This window comes from Anomaloglossus baeobatrachus, chromosome 3 (genome assembly GCF_048569485.1).
Source record: "Anomaloglossus baeobatrachus isolate aAnoBae1 chromosome 3, aAnoBae1.hap1, whole genome shotgun sequence".
NCBI classification, from domain to species: Eukaryota; Metazoa; Chordata; class Amphibia; order Anura; family Aromobatidae; genus Anomaloglossus; species Anomaloglossus baeobatrachus.
In genome coordinates, this window is record NC_134355.1 from 678,557,295 (window position 1) to 678,573,072 (window position 15,778).

The 15,778-nt window shown below is 43.0% G+C and overlaps 1 long non-coding RNA gene across 1 annotated transcript in view; it reads left to right on the top strand.

The window, feature by feature from the left end:
- The first annotated feature begins 15,014 nt into the window (after positions 1-15,014).
- Positions 15,015-15,778, top strand: part of LOC142295763 (uncharacterized) — a 37,220-nt gene continuing 36,456 nt past the window's right edge. Inside the window, exon 1 of the long non-coding RNA XR_012751546.1 lies at positions 15,015-15,083. This is a non-coding gene — a long non-coding RNA (uncharacterized LOC142295763). The remainder of the gene's footprint in view (positions 15,084-15,778) is intronic.

A 15,778-nucleotide genomic window follows, 5' to 3' on the forward strand; every position in this document is an offset into this window, starting at 1 on the left:
TAGAATGGAGGTGATATTGTGAGGTGACTGCAGTCTCCAGTGTAGACGGCTCTGTACTGAGGGGACTAGAATGGAGGTGATATTGTGAGGTGACTGCAGTCTCCAGTGTAGACGGCTCTGTACTGAGGGGACTAGAATGGAGGTGATATTGTGAGGTGATTGCAGTCTCCAGTGTAGACGGCTCTGTACTGAGGGGACTAGAATGGAGGTGATATTGTGAGGTGACTGCAGTCTCCAGTGTAGACGGCTCTGTACTGAGGGGACTAGAATGGAGGTGATATATTGAGGATCTCCCTCCATCAAAGAATCACCTCCAATCTAGACAGCGCCTCATAGACACCACTAGAGTGGAGTTTATTCCAGGAGATAGACACACACACACATACATACATATTATACATATATATATATATATATATATATATATATATATATATGTATATATATATATATATATATATATATATATATATATATATATATATATATATATATATATATATATATATATGTGTGTATATATTGTGAGACTGTTACCGGGGTTGTCTATGACGGCCGGTACGTCTCGCCCCGGTTGTGCTCCCTCCATGTATAGAAAGCAACTCCACTCCAGGGTTTATTGCTGTTTCCCTGCAGACTGAAAGGAGGGTTAAAAGTAAACAGGAACCTGGGTGTGGGGCCTAGTGTGAGGGAGTGAATACAACTCCCTAAGCTTCTGCCGAAGAAGCACATGTGAACCATTTCTGGAATCTGGCTTGTTGGTTCTGGAGGAGGATATTCCGGAACACGTGTTGTGTGCTGTTTTGGATTTTTGTTTGGACAATAAACCGCGTGCTGTGACCATTGGTGCCTGGAACCCGTGTCTTCTGCCGCGCAGCCGATCACGCTACCTCACATATGGTGGAGAACGTGGGCAGTCCAGCCCGGTGAGGTGTAGCATCCATCCCTGGTGACCCAGTAGCGCATGTCCTTGATTCGAGCGGCTACACTACAGCCCAAACCCGGCGGCACCATGGAGGACATACTAAAGCAGCTGGCTCAGGCTAATGCACAGCAACAACAGACCAATGCACACCTGCTCCGGTCGTTGGATCGTCAGCACCAACAGCACCAGCACTCCTTGCAATTGCAGGAACAAAGGCACCAAGAACAGATGGTCCTCCTGACCAAGTCGATCCATGCCGGACCGGCAGCCACAACCCCGGGACCGGGTGACGACAGCAGCGTCCGGAAGGCGGTAAGACAGGCGTTGCAAAAGATGACCCCGGGGGATGATGTGGAAGCGTTCCTGGCTGTCTTTGAGCGGGTGCCGAGCTGGAGAAGCTGCCGACTCCCCAGTGGGCTGAGGTATTGTCGCCCTATCTGACGGGGAAGCCCCAAAAAGCGTACCTGGACCTCTGTACCGAGGACGCCATAGAATGAGACCGTGAAAGCCGAAATCCTTGCTCGGTTGGGGGTGAATACTTATGTACGCGCTCAGCGGGTAAATCAGTGGTTCTATGAGGAAGTCAAACCCGTACGCTCCCAGGCCTATGACTTGTTGCATCTGGTAAAGAAGTGGTTGCAGCCTGACACTCTGACCCCTGCGCAAATGGTGGAGAGGGTAGTGGTTGATCGCTTTGTGCGCACTTTACCCGTCACCATTCAACGGTGGGTAGACAGGGCGACCCAAGTACCCTGGACCAATTAGTGTGCCTGGTGGAGCGGCATGTGGCTACGCAGGACTTGATACGGGACACTGAGACTTTGCATGCCGCCCGTCGGTCCGGCCCCTCCAAGCCTCGGGCCAAGGACCCACCGCTGCCACTGGTGCGGGAGTCCGCTACCGTCCCGCCTGAGGCCGCGCCCACCGTCCCTGAAGTCCGGAAGACTATGTACCTGTAAAATAGTGAGTTTATGGAGATTTGATTCATAAACTTGAATATACATATATTCATAAAATATGTGTATTTCGCCATTGCCTTTAAGGATGCCTGTGAGTTGGAAAATGCTAACCAAGGTTTTTGACATTGTAGAACCAAAGTCATCTGCTATTGTTCATCAAAGCTGTCAAAGAAGGGCTATATTCTGTTTGGAATTTTGGGCTAAGAACTGAAATAGCTATGAGAAACTTCTTTCTGTTACACTAAGGTCAAAGTTCAGCGAGCTTCAAAAGGGTTATATATAAGTTGAAGTAGGTCTAGTTACAAGTCTCTACTGCGCAAGTCACTTATTTCGCGGGGAAAACGAACCACGTGACATGACATAATGCTGGACTAAAATAAGGATAGTTACTTCTTGTAATACCATGTAAAGAGATAAGGACAATCAGGAGGAGGGGTTTGGGTTATAAAAGCAGACCAGACTTCAAAGGGTGAGCAGAAGGAGGGAGGAGAAAGACGGACTCACCAAACCCGACCAGACCATCCAGAGAGAGAGAGACGGCTTACACACACCACAGCGATGTAAGACAAATGAACTGTTATTTTTTCTCTCTGCTTATCTGTCTATCCATCTATTAACTCAAGCCAAGACAGTTACTTTTCTTTAATGACTGTAACTTCAAACTCTTATCTGAATAAATCCATAATATGTTTTTGCACCTATTCTCGCTCCAATCATTATATACTGGCTTTGCAGTTGTCGCCTTAAACCGGTTTTTTAACATTTGGCGAGCATCAGCCTGAATGATTGAGAGGCACAGCTGTTTTCTGTGAGAGGTGATTTTTTTCACGCTGCCTATTCACAGCGATTAGGACTCTTTTTTTCTCACGTCATTCCCTGCCCTTTGTCCGAGAAGGGGGGTCTGTGAGTTTTGTGAGTAATTTCTGTCCAAGCTGCAGGCAAACGACGATACACTGTGTCCACATCAGAACCTAAGAGAGGTTTAACGTGACAAAGCTGCACGGAGGTCGTATGTGTCAAAGCCATTCCAGGACCATCCATCCATAAGACGGTTGGAGCCATTCCAGGACCATCCATCCATAAGACGGTTGGAGCCATTCCAGGACCATCCATCCATAGACGGTTGGAGCCATTCGAGGACAAGCATCACATATTGGTGAGAAATGGATTTTATTCATGATTATTCTAGTAACTGTCATGTAGAGTATTCTTTTGACCATACACATAGTGACGCACAGTTATGGTCAAATCTGTACCGGCAATGTGAACTTGAGAATGCCAAGTTAGATAAGAAGTTTTTTACTGTGAATCGGTTACAGAAAAAGATACAGAATGTATTGGGTATGGTATATACTTACAACTCCATGGTGGGTGGGGCACAGCCATATGCACACACTATCTGCATGGTGACTGACACACCCATAACAACAGACACGCCCAATACAACAGACACACACGTCACAGATGCAGAAACAACAGATTGTCCAAATTGTTCGATATTAGCAGAACATATCGAACATCTGGAGGATCAGTTAGAAACAAGAGCAGATTTAATATCAAAACTACGGAAAGATATTAAATATGTATCTGTTATTACGAGACAGAACAAGACAGATGCTTCCCCGTCACATGCTTCAGGTTCAGACGTACCGGACGGGCTGAATACGGCCGAGGACGAGACTCTGAATGAGGAGGAACTTCGGAAAAAGAAGTTACATGATAAGGCCGCCCGTCTTAACATTAAAATCCATGACCAATTAATGAAAATCATTAAAGACATACCCAAATATGATGATAAAATGGACGCCTTCCATAATGCGGACATTTTTGAGTCACATTCCGATAAATATAATCTAACAAATGAACAGAGAAACAAGATTTTCAGGGTATGGCTTCCCTCCCACATGGCAAAAAGGTTACAAGCAACACCTAGGACAGACGAACACAATGACCTGATCCATGACACAAAGGAAGATAGGCTGAGACAGTTAATTCTCTTTACCACAGGAGAGTCTACCCCAACAGTCGAATTGTTAGAAAACCTTAAGACACACATACAGGAGGATCCATTTGTCTTCTTAGTCAAATTCGAACAGGCCTACAGAATGGTACTGGAAATCGGATCTGATCAAGAACCGCCTTCCATGGTCAAGGCCTTTGTTAAAAAGTTTAAATATTTGGACCCTGCTTCATTCGAAATAGCTTCTAGAATGGAAAATCTACAAGAGGCCACGTCATTTATTGATAGAATACGTAGACGAATGAAGCAAAATCAGGTAAAATCAAAAATAGCCATGATAGAAGGGAACACTGACACATTAGTATCCCAGGAAAAACAGATCAAAAACAACAAAAGACCGGTGTTGAATTCTAAAAACAAGAATTCAGGGGGGGTAACAGAAAGAGCACAATTCACTGCTTTTTCTGCGGCCTACCCGGACACCTGAAGTGGGAATGCAAGAAATTCCTGAGGGCGGGAGCTGAGGAAAGGCTGGGTAAGGAAAATGGACTGATGCCAAACACATCCAGTGCACCTCCCCCATCTTCAGCACCTCCACCTTCATATGCGCCCACTCATACTGACAACAGAAATAACCAATCACCATATACGCCCACTCATACTGACAACAGAAATAACCAATCACCATATGCACCTCTGACCAGACAGATAAGGGAAATGACCATACAGGGATTGGATGGAAGAGGCAAGACACCTGCTGCTCTTCTCCCTTCTCCATCCTCCTGACTGGCAAAGCCGGTCCCCAGGCTGCATCCACTGGAATTTGTCACTCGAGTTTCAATGGATAGCTGTGGTCGACCATTTTTAAAGGTAAATCTTGAAGGTCAGGAAGTAACATTTCTCCTTGATACAGGTGCGCAATTGAGTGTCACAAATGTTGATTTACATTTAAAGCCAGATTCCCCTGTATGTACAATTGTTGGTTTCAGTGGTAAAAATGGAACAAAGGTGACTTTAGCGCAGGATGTCTCTTTGGAAATACCTGGTTTTTTGAAAACGAAAATGGATATTTGGTGTTGTCAGGATACTGAGAATATAATTGGCACTGATTTTATGGAAAAGCATGGCTGGATTATTGATTTGGGTAACAAAACAGTTTGGAAAGACTCTAACGGTTGTAAGGCGGTAGTTATTGATCCAAATGAGTATAGTCATGTCGGGACCATTTGTTTGACCGATGTAGTGTCAGCAGATCATTTGTGGCCTGAAACTGGTGATGATGAAGTATTGACTGAGTTAGTACAGCGGTTTCCTTCTTTATGGGCTCAGTACAGGAATAAGGTTGGAACAATGAAGGATGTTGTTGTCAAAATTGAAGGCCGAGACCCACCTCCACAGCGTCAGTATAAGTTGCCTCCGGAGTCAGTTGCTCCGATGTCTAAGATTATACAGGAATTGTTGGCTCAAGGTGTGATACGTAAGGCAAATTCTGTCTGTAACAATCCATTGTGGTGTGTTCTGAAAAGCGATGGTAGCTATCGGATGTTGTTGGACTTGAGGATGTTCAATAAGTTTACTCCCAATGTTGCACCGATTGTAGCTGATACACATGACATGATGTCGAGATTGGATGCTAAGGCAAGGTATTTCTCAGTATTGGATATCAGTAATGGTTTTTTCAGTATACCGATTGAGCAAAGTTGCCAATATAGATTTGCATTCAACCACCTGGATCAACAATATGTATGCTGTAGGCTTCCTCAGGGGGCTAGTATGTCGCCAAGCATTTTTCATCAGGCGCTAGCGAACGTTTTGTCGAAATTTTCTCGTCCGGAATGTTTATTGCAATATGTGGACGATATCTTGTTGAGTACGGAGGATGAGAATTTGCATATTTCTCTACTGGCAGAATTGTTTGAGCTGCTGCATGATGCAGGTTTAAAACTGAATACCAAAAAGGTCAAGCTGATGCAGACTGAGGTCAGGTTTTTAGGAGTTCTGCTAAGTCCAGGTACACGGCGACCCCTACAGGACAGAATAGAGGCAATTGCATTTTTATTATTATTATTATTATTATTTATTTATAGAGCACCATTGATTCCATGGTGCTGTACATGAGAAGGGGGTTACATACAAAATACATGTACAAGTTACAGTAGACAGACTGGTACAGAGGGAAGAGGGCCCTGCCCTTGCGGGCTTACATTCTATAGGATTATGGGGAGGAGACAGTAGGTGGGGTGTAGGTGGGGCGGCAGCTCCGCACGGTGGTGGGGCGGCAGCTCCGCACGGTGGTGGGGCGGCAGCTCCGCACGGTGGTGGGGCGGCAGCTCCGCACGGTGGTGGGGCGGCAGCTCCGCACGGTGGTGGGGCGGCAGCTCCGCACGGTGGTGGGGCAGTGAGGTCATTCAAGGTTATAGGCATTTCTGAACAGATGAGTCTTTAGGTTCCGTTTGAAGTTTGCAAGTGTAGTAGCATCTCTTCCAATTCCAACATCACACAAGGCACTAAGACATTTTTTAGGACTTGTAAATTACTCAAGGGATTTCATTGAAAATTTTGCTGACAAAGCCAGACCTTTGTATGATCTTTTAAAAGGTGACAATGATGATTATTTTGGTCCCTGGTGTGTCGAACAGGAACAAGCCTTCACACAATTGAAACATGATCTACAACACGCACCTGCGTTAAGTATGGTGGAAAAGAACGCACCTTTTGCGCTTCAAGCACACACTTCAGAGACAAGTGTCTCTGTGGTTTTGCTGCAGCTGCAAGGGGGGGAATGGAGAATCTTGGGGTACTTCTCTAAGCTTCTCTCACCTGTTGAGAGGGGGTTTGAGGTGTGCGCAAGACACCTGGTGGGAGTGTATTTTGCGATAAAAATCACTCAACACATCATCGGGTTCCAAAAGGTTATTCTCCAAACGCCACATTCCACACTGAAACTTCTCTTTGAGAAAAATATCCCAGGTGTGTCAAATCAGAGATTTGCCCATTGGTTGCTCTCATTGTCTCCAAATCAAATTGAGGTAGATTATAAGGCCAAATATGTTCTTCCTCAATTGATGCAGTATGAAGGACAAACCCATGATTGCATAGAAACGTTCCATGAACCAAGTCCATCTCTCTTCAGACGACAGTCGGAAGACGCAGATGAACCTGTGTTTGTAGACGGTTCTAGATTTTTTCTGGAAGGACACTATCACACAGGATATGGAATTTTCTATTCCAAGCGAGGACAAGTGGTAAAACACAAGTTACCGAGTCATTTCTCAGCTCAAAGGGCAGAGATAGAAGCGGTAAGAATGGTCCTTCAGCTGAATGAAGCTGATGATCAAACTCCAATGGTAATCTACAGTGATAGCTCCTATGTTGTCAGATCCCTAACCGATTACCTGCCTGTTTGGGAAAGGAGAGGCTATGTGGACTCGTCCAACAAAGCCTTGCTGCACCGCGAAACTCTAGAATCAATTTTTGAGATGGCATCTAGGGCCCCAAATAGATTTGCTATAGTGAAAGTCGCTGCACATCAAAGATCTGATGATGAGTTATCTGTAGGAAATGCAACCGCAGATGCTCTAGCCAAAGAAGCTGCCCTGACAGGAGAGGAAGTGTTTGACTCTGAACCTTCTGAGATGTCAGCGGTTCAAAGAGCAGACACGTACATACCTTCATTTGCAGAAGAACAGAGAAAAGATCCTTCTCTTGTTACTTCTCTGGATGATCCAAAACCTCCTTTTATCTGTGAAAATGGGGTTTTGTGTCACAGTTCAAATGGAGAATTGCGTCCAGTTGTACCAAAACATCTACAGGTAGAATTCACTCGATACAACCATGAGAGTTTAGGTCACTTGGGACAACAGAAATTGTTAGTCATTCTCAAGGAGAAATTTTATTGGGAAAAAATGGACGAAACAGTTCAAAGTGTTGTACTATCATGTCTCATTTGTGCCCAAATAAATCCAAGACCTAAAGGACAGAAGCCACCACTTCTACGAATCGCACCTGCAGATGGTCCATGGTCTACACTGCAGATAGACTATATTGGTCCTTTACCCTCAGGTAAACATGGTCTCAGGTATGCATTGATTGTGGTAGATGTGTTCTCAAAATGGGTAGAAATATTACCTGTTAGGAAAGATGATGCTTTGTCCACAGCAAGGGAATTGGTACAACATGTTTTTTGTACTTGGGGGATCCCAAGGATGATTACCTCCGATCGAGGTAGCCACTTCACAGGTAAAATCATGCAAACTGCTTGTGCTATTCTAGGGGCACGACAGCAATTTCATGTCCCCTATCATCCACAATCTGCGGGAATTGTGGAAAGAATGAATAGAACAATCAAGTCCAGAATTGCAAAGATGCTTTTGGACAAAGGTAACACTTGGGTTGACAAGGTACCTTTCATACTCATGAGTATAAGAGGTTCAATCTCTTCTACAACTCAATTCACTCCGTTTGAGTTGATGACGGGAAGAAAAATGCCATTGTGGTTTCCACATGAGCCATTTTTATCCACTCCACAAAAAGATGCTATCTCAAGGTCCCAATGGTTGAGATCGCTACAGGAGAACCTGAAAGCGATTCTGCCATATGCGGCATCGAGAATGCAGAAAATGGAGCCACCCTATGAGTCCAAATTCAAGAAAGGTGCTCTAGTGATGATCAAAACCTTTCGCAAGAGTGGTCCATGGGAGTGTAATTGGGAAGGTCCTTTTGAAGTCCTTGAGACTATGGGACAAGTCATGATTCTTGTGCACCGAGTGTCAAATGTGGTAAAAAAGACCCGGAAAACACAAAAAGTGTGGGTTCACGTTGACCAGTGCAAAATATTTGTGACAAAATAATGATACTGCATTTCTTTCCAGGAAGAAATGGATTCCGATAAGAACTGGAATAAAGAACCTGAAGACTTTGAAGGAAAGATGACATCAAGCCTTCTGGAGAAAGAACATCTTCCCAAGCTCAAGACAAGCTTCTACGTGATGGGATCTACTTTCCTGCTGCTTTGCTTTATTTTCGTCATTGTTTACATGTTACATCAAGGAACAATCGCCAATGATGTGAATGAGCGGACCAGAGAGATTCAACATTCACGAAGACCGAGAGGATCAGAGACACGGAACTTACTGACAGAGAACATCACGGATGATTCTGTGGAGATAACAGGAAATATCTGCATGGGATATGGAACAAAATGTTGCATTGAATTACATTTCGTACACGACACAGACATAATATTACATGCGATTGCAGGACCTAAAACTAGATTCACACAATTACAAGGAGAATATGTACACAATAATAAAACGGGTACATGGGAATGTTCTCCTACAGATGTACTATACTGGAACATAGAGATCAGAGGTGATGAACCTGCTGTATGGTCCGGTGATATTACAAATGACATGATTGCAAAGGGAAAGTTTGGAAGATCCAAAACAGAAATTTTGTTAAAAACTCAGGTTTTTGGGAAAATTCTGGATCCTTCTTTACTCTCCATTACAGAAGGAGATAAAGATTGGGTCAAAACATGGAATTTCCAGATAACACGGGAACCTGTGCAAGTTCAGGTATCTGTAGTGTTTACCGTTACTAACACTATAGTTCCGGAAATAAGGGTTTCACCACAGACAGTACATAACAAAGTAAATACATTACCCATAATGTTAAAATGTAACACAAGGTTGAAATTGCCTTCTGAGTCTTTGTTGACATGGACCAAAAATTCATCATTTTTGGGAAGTTTTTTCAGGTCAGATTGGTAATATCAGATGGATGATAATTTCATTTTTTCCATAGAGAATCCATCTTCCAGGGACTCTGGAATTTACCAGTGTTGCGTTGAAACAAAGACACATTACAGACATTGTAAAGACGTTAGTGTGAATATTTGGTCAGCAGCAGATAGTGCATGCACAGACACGAGGTTCATGCCGTCTACTCCTTTCCAAATTAATCAATTTCAGTCCAAGTCCTTATTAAGGGATGGAGAATTTATGACAATGGTGTGGACTTTCAATATGTCTCATTGGAAGATCTCTACTAGGTTTCCTCAGTGTCAATCACATCTCATAAACATGGAGATGGGGATAGAACAATGGTTTGGGAAAAGAACAGCTCAGACTAGGAGTAAGAGAGGAGTGTTAGAAGGAATTCTGGGAGGAATTGGGACAGTGGGAAGTCTGACTAATGCCATGAATATACAGACACTTAAGTCAGATTTGGATAATATTGGTTTTATTGGAGGAAAAGGTGTAAAGGTTCAGAAGAGTCTGAATCAACTTCTTGAAAAGATGGTAATGAATACAGCTGCTGTACTAGGCTCTTCCGTGTCACATCTACAGGATGCTACATTAGCTCTCGTGGAAAGCACACACGAAACACAAGTAGCTAAAGCGTGCCTGGAGATACAGGTAGAGTACTCTTCTAATTTGAAGCTGATTGCACAAGCTTTACAGAGTGGAATTACTCCACTGGGAATACTGCGAAATTTACCTGTAGAGTATGATTTTGCATTGAATCATACGGATTTGTGGGTAAATAAGTGGTTAGGATGTGAACGAAACATTTGTGTTGGCACATCACTAATCCCGGTGATTGGAAGAGAGGGGACTATTGTTCCTGTTACAGTTTTGGGTATACCTGTGAGTAACACACAACAAGTGTTCTATCAACTGCAGTACACAGATTTTGCATTTGATGGAGTGAACACTGAACAAGTAGACATTTCTTCATGTTTGCATTTTGTTTCTAAGGTGATGTGTTTACCTGGACAGGATAAGGTGATTTATCATTCATGTTTTCATAATCATTCTTCTTGTCATGCGAGAATAGAGACTGTACAGACACTACATGATCTGGTGACTCCAGTAAGTCCAACTAAGATTTGTTTTCAGGTCATGTCTGAGACAGAGAAGGTTTCTGTTTTCTATTCTACTTGTGTACATAAGGAAAACCTACCTATGGGTTTGTATTGTATAGAAGGAAATGTGAGATCTCTTTCAAAGAAGGAAGGAAGTTTTAATATCACTTCTATAGGAAAGAGAAACTTAACGGCATTTCCCATACAATTCAATTTATCACAGATAAATGATTTTCCTTGGGATATGTGGACAAGTGAAATAAAGAAAGATAAGGGTTTGTTAGATTTATTAACGAAACAGTTAAAGGAAGCAGAAATTATATTCAGACATGAACAAGGTGAATTAAGTGATATTGAACACGAATGGAATGGAATGTCAGGTAGAACTTGGTGGAAGAGTTTTAGCAAATCGGTACATACCTGGTCTCAGTCATCTTTTCAGTCAGCGGTTGGAAATGTTTTATTTAATCCCATCATAATCATATTTGTATTAGTTTTGATGTGTATTATATATCAAGTTTTTGTGATGTGTAGAATTCAGAAGATATATAGGAACATAAAAATAGAAATGAAAAAGGAAGATAACATTCTTAGGGGAATGTTAAATCGCAAGATGACTTTCTGACAGAAAGTTGCAGATTGGTTTATCAAGTCAAATATTGGTCTAGAATTTCCAACAAGAATGTATGTGATACGAATGATGACACGATTGAGTTAGGGTTTCCCGGGGTTCATCAAACTTCCATATAAGGGGGAACTGTAAAATAGTGAGTTTATGGAGATTTGATTCATAAACTTGAATATACATATATTCATAAAATATGTGTATTTCGCCATCCCCTTTAAGAGTGTCTTTGTGAGCTGGAAATACTGACCAAGAGTCTGACATGGTAGAACCAAGGCCATCTGCCATTGTTCATCAAAGCTGTCAGCATACTGCTATATTCTGTTTGGAATTTTGGGCTAAGAACTGAAATAGCTTTGAGAATGCTCTTTTTGTTACACTAAGGTCAGAGTAAAGCGAGCTTCAAAGGAGTTATATATGTTTTACATTCTATGTAAGTGGTCTAGTTACAAGTCTCTACTGCGCAAGTCATTTATTTTCGCGGGTAAAACGAACCACGTGACATGACATAATGCTAGGACTAAAATAGGGATAGTTACTTTTTGTAATACCATGTAAAGAGATAAGGACAATCAGGAGGAGGGGTTTGGAAGCCCACACTTCAAAGGGAGAGGCAGAAGGAGGGAGGAGAAAGACGGACTCATCAAGCCCGACCAGACCATCCAGAGAGAGACGGCTTACACACACCACAGCGATGTAAGACAAATGAACTGTTATTTTTTCTCTCTGCTTATCTGTCTATCCATCTATTAACTCAAGCCAAGACAGTTACTTCTCTCTAATGACTGTAACTTCACCTCCTATCTGAATAAATCCATAATATGTTTTGCACCAATTCTCGCTCCAGTCATTATATACTGGCTCTGCATTTGTCGCCTAAACCCAGTTTTTAACAACCACACAGAATTTGCTGCCTGCGTTATTCCCTGCGGGATTTCATAATTAACATTGGAGTCAATGGAGTGAAATCCCGCAGCGATGTGCGGAAAAGAAGTGACATGCACTTGTTTTTGCTGCGGGATTCCCGCAGCAAAACATGCAGCTGTCAAATTCCGCCCAGTGCGCACAGGATTTTTTTTCTCCATAGGATTTGCTGGTGATTCACTGCAGAGATGTTATGAACATTTTCTGCAGCGAAACATGCAGCAAATCCGCGAAAAATCCGCGGCAAAATCCGGTAAGTGCGCACATAGCCTTAGTCCTTCTTTTGGGATGTCTTTGTAGAGGTCTCTGAAGTACTGGAGCCAGATGTTACCATTTTGGATATGGATGTTGTTGGTTTTCTTGCTCTTTGTGTCCATGTGACTCCATAGTTCCCAGAAGGAGTTGTCTTGGAGGGCGTCTTGGCGTTGGCTAAGTTTGGTAGAGATGTAGCTCTGCTTCTTCCTCCTGAGGATGGTTTTGTGCTGCCTTTGTATGGTGTCATAGGCTTCCCTCAGGCTCGGGTGGTTGGGGGGTCTCTGTGTTTATTGTTTGAGGCTGTTTTCAGGGTCTTTCGTACGGCTTTACATTCTCTGTCAAACCATCCATTGATCTGCTCTTCTTTTGGTCTTTTGTAGATGACTTGTGTAAGGTTGGACAATTTGGCCATGGTGTAGAATGTTTTGTTTAGGTCTTTTGCAGCTTAACTCGCTCCTTCTGGGTTAGACTTGTAGCTGTAGAAGTTATGGAGCATCTCTTGGATTTCGGGCCTGTTCGGAGCCTCTTTATATTTTATTGCTGACTGTGGTTTTCTGCCAGGTCACTCGGGTCAATGAGGTTACCTGCAATCACCGGTGGAGGATTGTGGGAGCTGTAACCTGAGTGATGTCATCACAGCTCAGTCATTCTCTGCCTGAGGCTGGAGTCACACTTGCGTATGAAAAGTCGGTCCGATTCTCATGCCGGAGATTAGGACAATTTTTTGTCACTTGTCATCCTTGTGCTGTCCGTGTGCAATCTGCTTTTTTTTTTTTAGCAGCTTTTAGTCTTTTACAGGACCTTTTACAGGAGCATTAAGGCCTTGTGCGCACACTGCGTTTTTTCCCTTTCAGGTTCTGCTGCAGAATTTCTGCAGCAATAAGAATGTGCATGTCACTCCTTTTCCGCAGGTTCCTGCGGTTTTTTCCATAGATAATGGTAAAAAAAAAAGCAGGGAACAATCTGCGGAAAATTCGCAGCCAAACTGTGGTTAAACCGCATGCGGTTTTCGTTTGCGGTTTGCTGCTTTTTTTTCCCGCAGGTGCGGTAATCTTTCACAGGGTTTGGAATTTTCTTAAGAATATTCCATTTTCTAGTGCGCACAGGGCAGTGTTTTCTGCTACATGATAGAATTGTATCCATAAAAACGGATGTCACTAGGAGGGTCCGTTTGACATCGTTTTTTCTCTCACACATATAGACTTGCAATGGCGAATCTCGCACGAGATACCTGTGCAGTCGCAGTTTTCTGTCATTTTTTTTATTTATTTTTTTCCTCAGCCCGACTGGAGCTGAGAAAAAAACGCAGATCGGAGCTGCCTCATTGATTAACTTTGTTTTGAGGCCAATGCGAAATTTTCTCACATTGCACTCGTGCGAGTCATACACAAGTGTGACTCCAGCCTGAAGCCATGTTCTATGGCCACACGCTGTGATTTCAGATGGAGTAGAGCTGCAATCGTCGTGGGACCTTGTGTGGATTATGTCGGTCCTGGGTGTTTTGGGGGTTAATAAAGGGGTGCTTTTTTGTATTTTATTTCAGATAAAGGATTTTTTTGGTGTTTGTGTTTATTTTCACCTACATATTATTAATGAGGGGTCTCATAAACACCTCCCCATTAGTAATCCGGGGCTTATTGGCAGCTCTGTGCTGCCGTTAACTCCTTATTACCTCGATTGTCACCGCACTACGGCAATCAGGATGAGATGGGTAAAGTGCTGGGACGAGAGCATCTAATTCATGCAGCAATTCCAGGTGGCTACAGGCTATATTTAGGCTGAGGGGGCCCAATAATTATGAGTCTCCTTAGTTTGAGAATACCAGCTCCCAGCTGCGAGCTTTATCATGGCTGGGTATCAAAATTGGGGGGAGGGGGCAATCAGATTTTTATTTTTAAATTATATAATTTTAACAGAGCTGCATGCGGTTCTTATTTTTTGATACACAGCCAAGGTAAGGGTACGGCTGGGGGCTGCAGCCTGTAGCTATATGATTTATCTGTGCTGGGTTTCATAATACGGGGGATGCTACACCAATATTTTTAATTTATTTTTATATTTTTACAGCAATAGAGATGCACACACAGCGCCTCTGGTTGCAGTCAGACACGCTGTTATACAGGCTGGGGCGCGTCTGACTGCAACATCTGCAATGAGTTTGTATGTTCTCCCTGTGTTTGTGTGGGTTTCCTTGGGGTACTCTGGTTTCTTCCCACACTCCAAAGACATACAGATAGGGACTCTAGATTGTGAGCCCCAATGGGGACAGTGTTGCCAATGTATGTAAAGCGCTATGGAATTAATAGTGCCATATCAATGAATAAATATATATTATATTATCTTTTATATATATCCATCTTTCTACTATCTATCATCTATGTATCTGTATTATCTATCACATATCCATCATCGATCTGTCTATCTCTATTAACTATTATCTAATTATCTGTCTATTTTCTATCCAAATCTATCACTATTAACTTTCCATCTAATTTATCTATCAGACAGCTGGTATAAATCCGTGAGGAGGACGAGGCCGAAGATCAGCGCAGAACACAGGAGAAAGGGTCAGTGCAGTGATCTATCTATTATCTGTCTGTATTATCTATCACATATCTATCTATTATCTATTTATCACTATTATCTGTCTATCTATATATCTATCTATTATATATCTATTGACTTCCACTATAGTCAGTAAACAAGTCGATCCCGTCCGAGCATCAAAATGCTTGTACCGAGCACCGGAGCATGGTCGCACTCGCCGGAGTCTATGAAGCGGTGTGTGCACATATGAGGTCTACACTGATGGACAAATAATCACAATACAGAGCCCAGTGTATTATATCAGCGAGCAGAGGATCTCAGGACTAGAGATGAGCGAACCCGATGTTCAGTGTTAGTTTTTTTTCGAGCCAAATGCCAACTTTCAAAAAAACAGAGTTCGGATGCTTTACATAAGCTGAGCAATGGCGCCAGCATCGCTGTGCTCAGGTACGCTCGGTGCTCAGCCCGGTGCGAGCTTCTTGCAGTGATTAAACTGCTCACACTGGGGGTAACAACAGCATGATCACATGTAATGTGCAACCCCCCCCCAAAAAAAAAGGAAAAACTCCGCCCACCCTCTCACGGAAGTATTCTGCTTATGGCTGGCTGCATGTGGGCGGAGACTTGAACTGCCAATCAGTGACTTCCATTGGGGTTCGGGTCAATTTCCATCTAGTGGAGGTACGACTGCTGCCGCCGAACCGAACTTTCACAG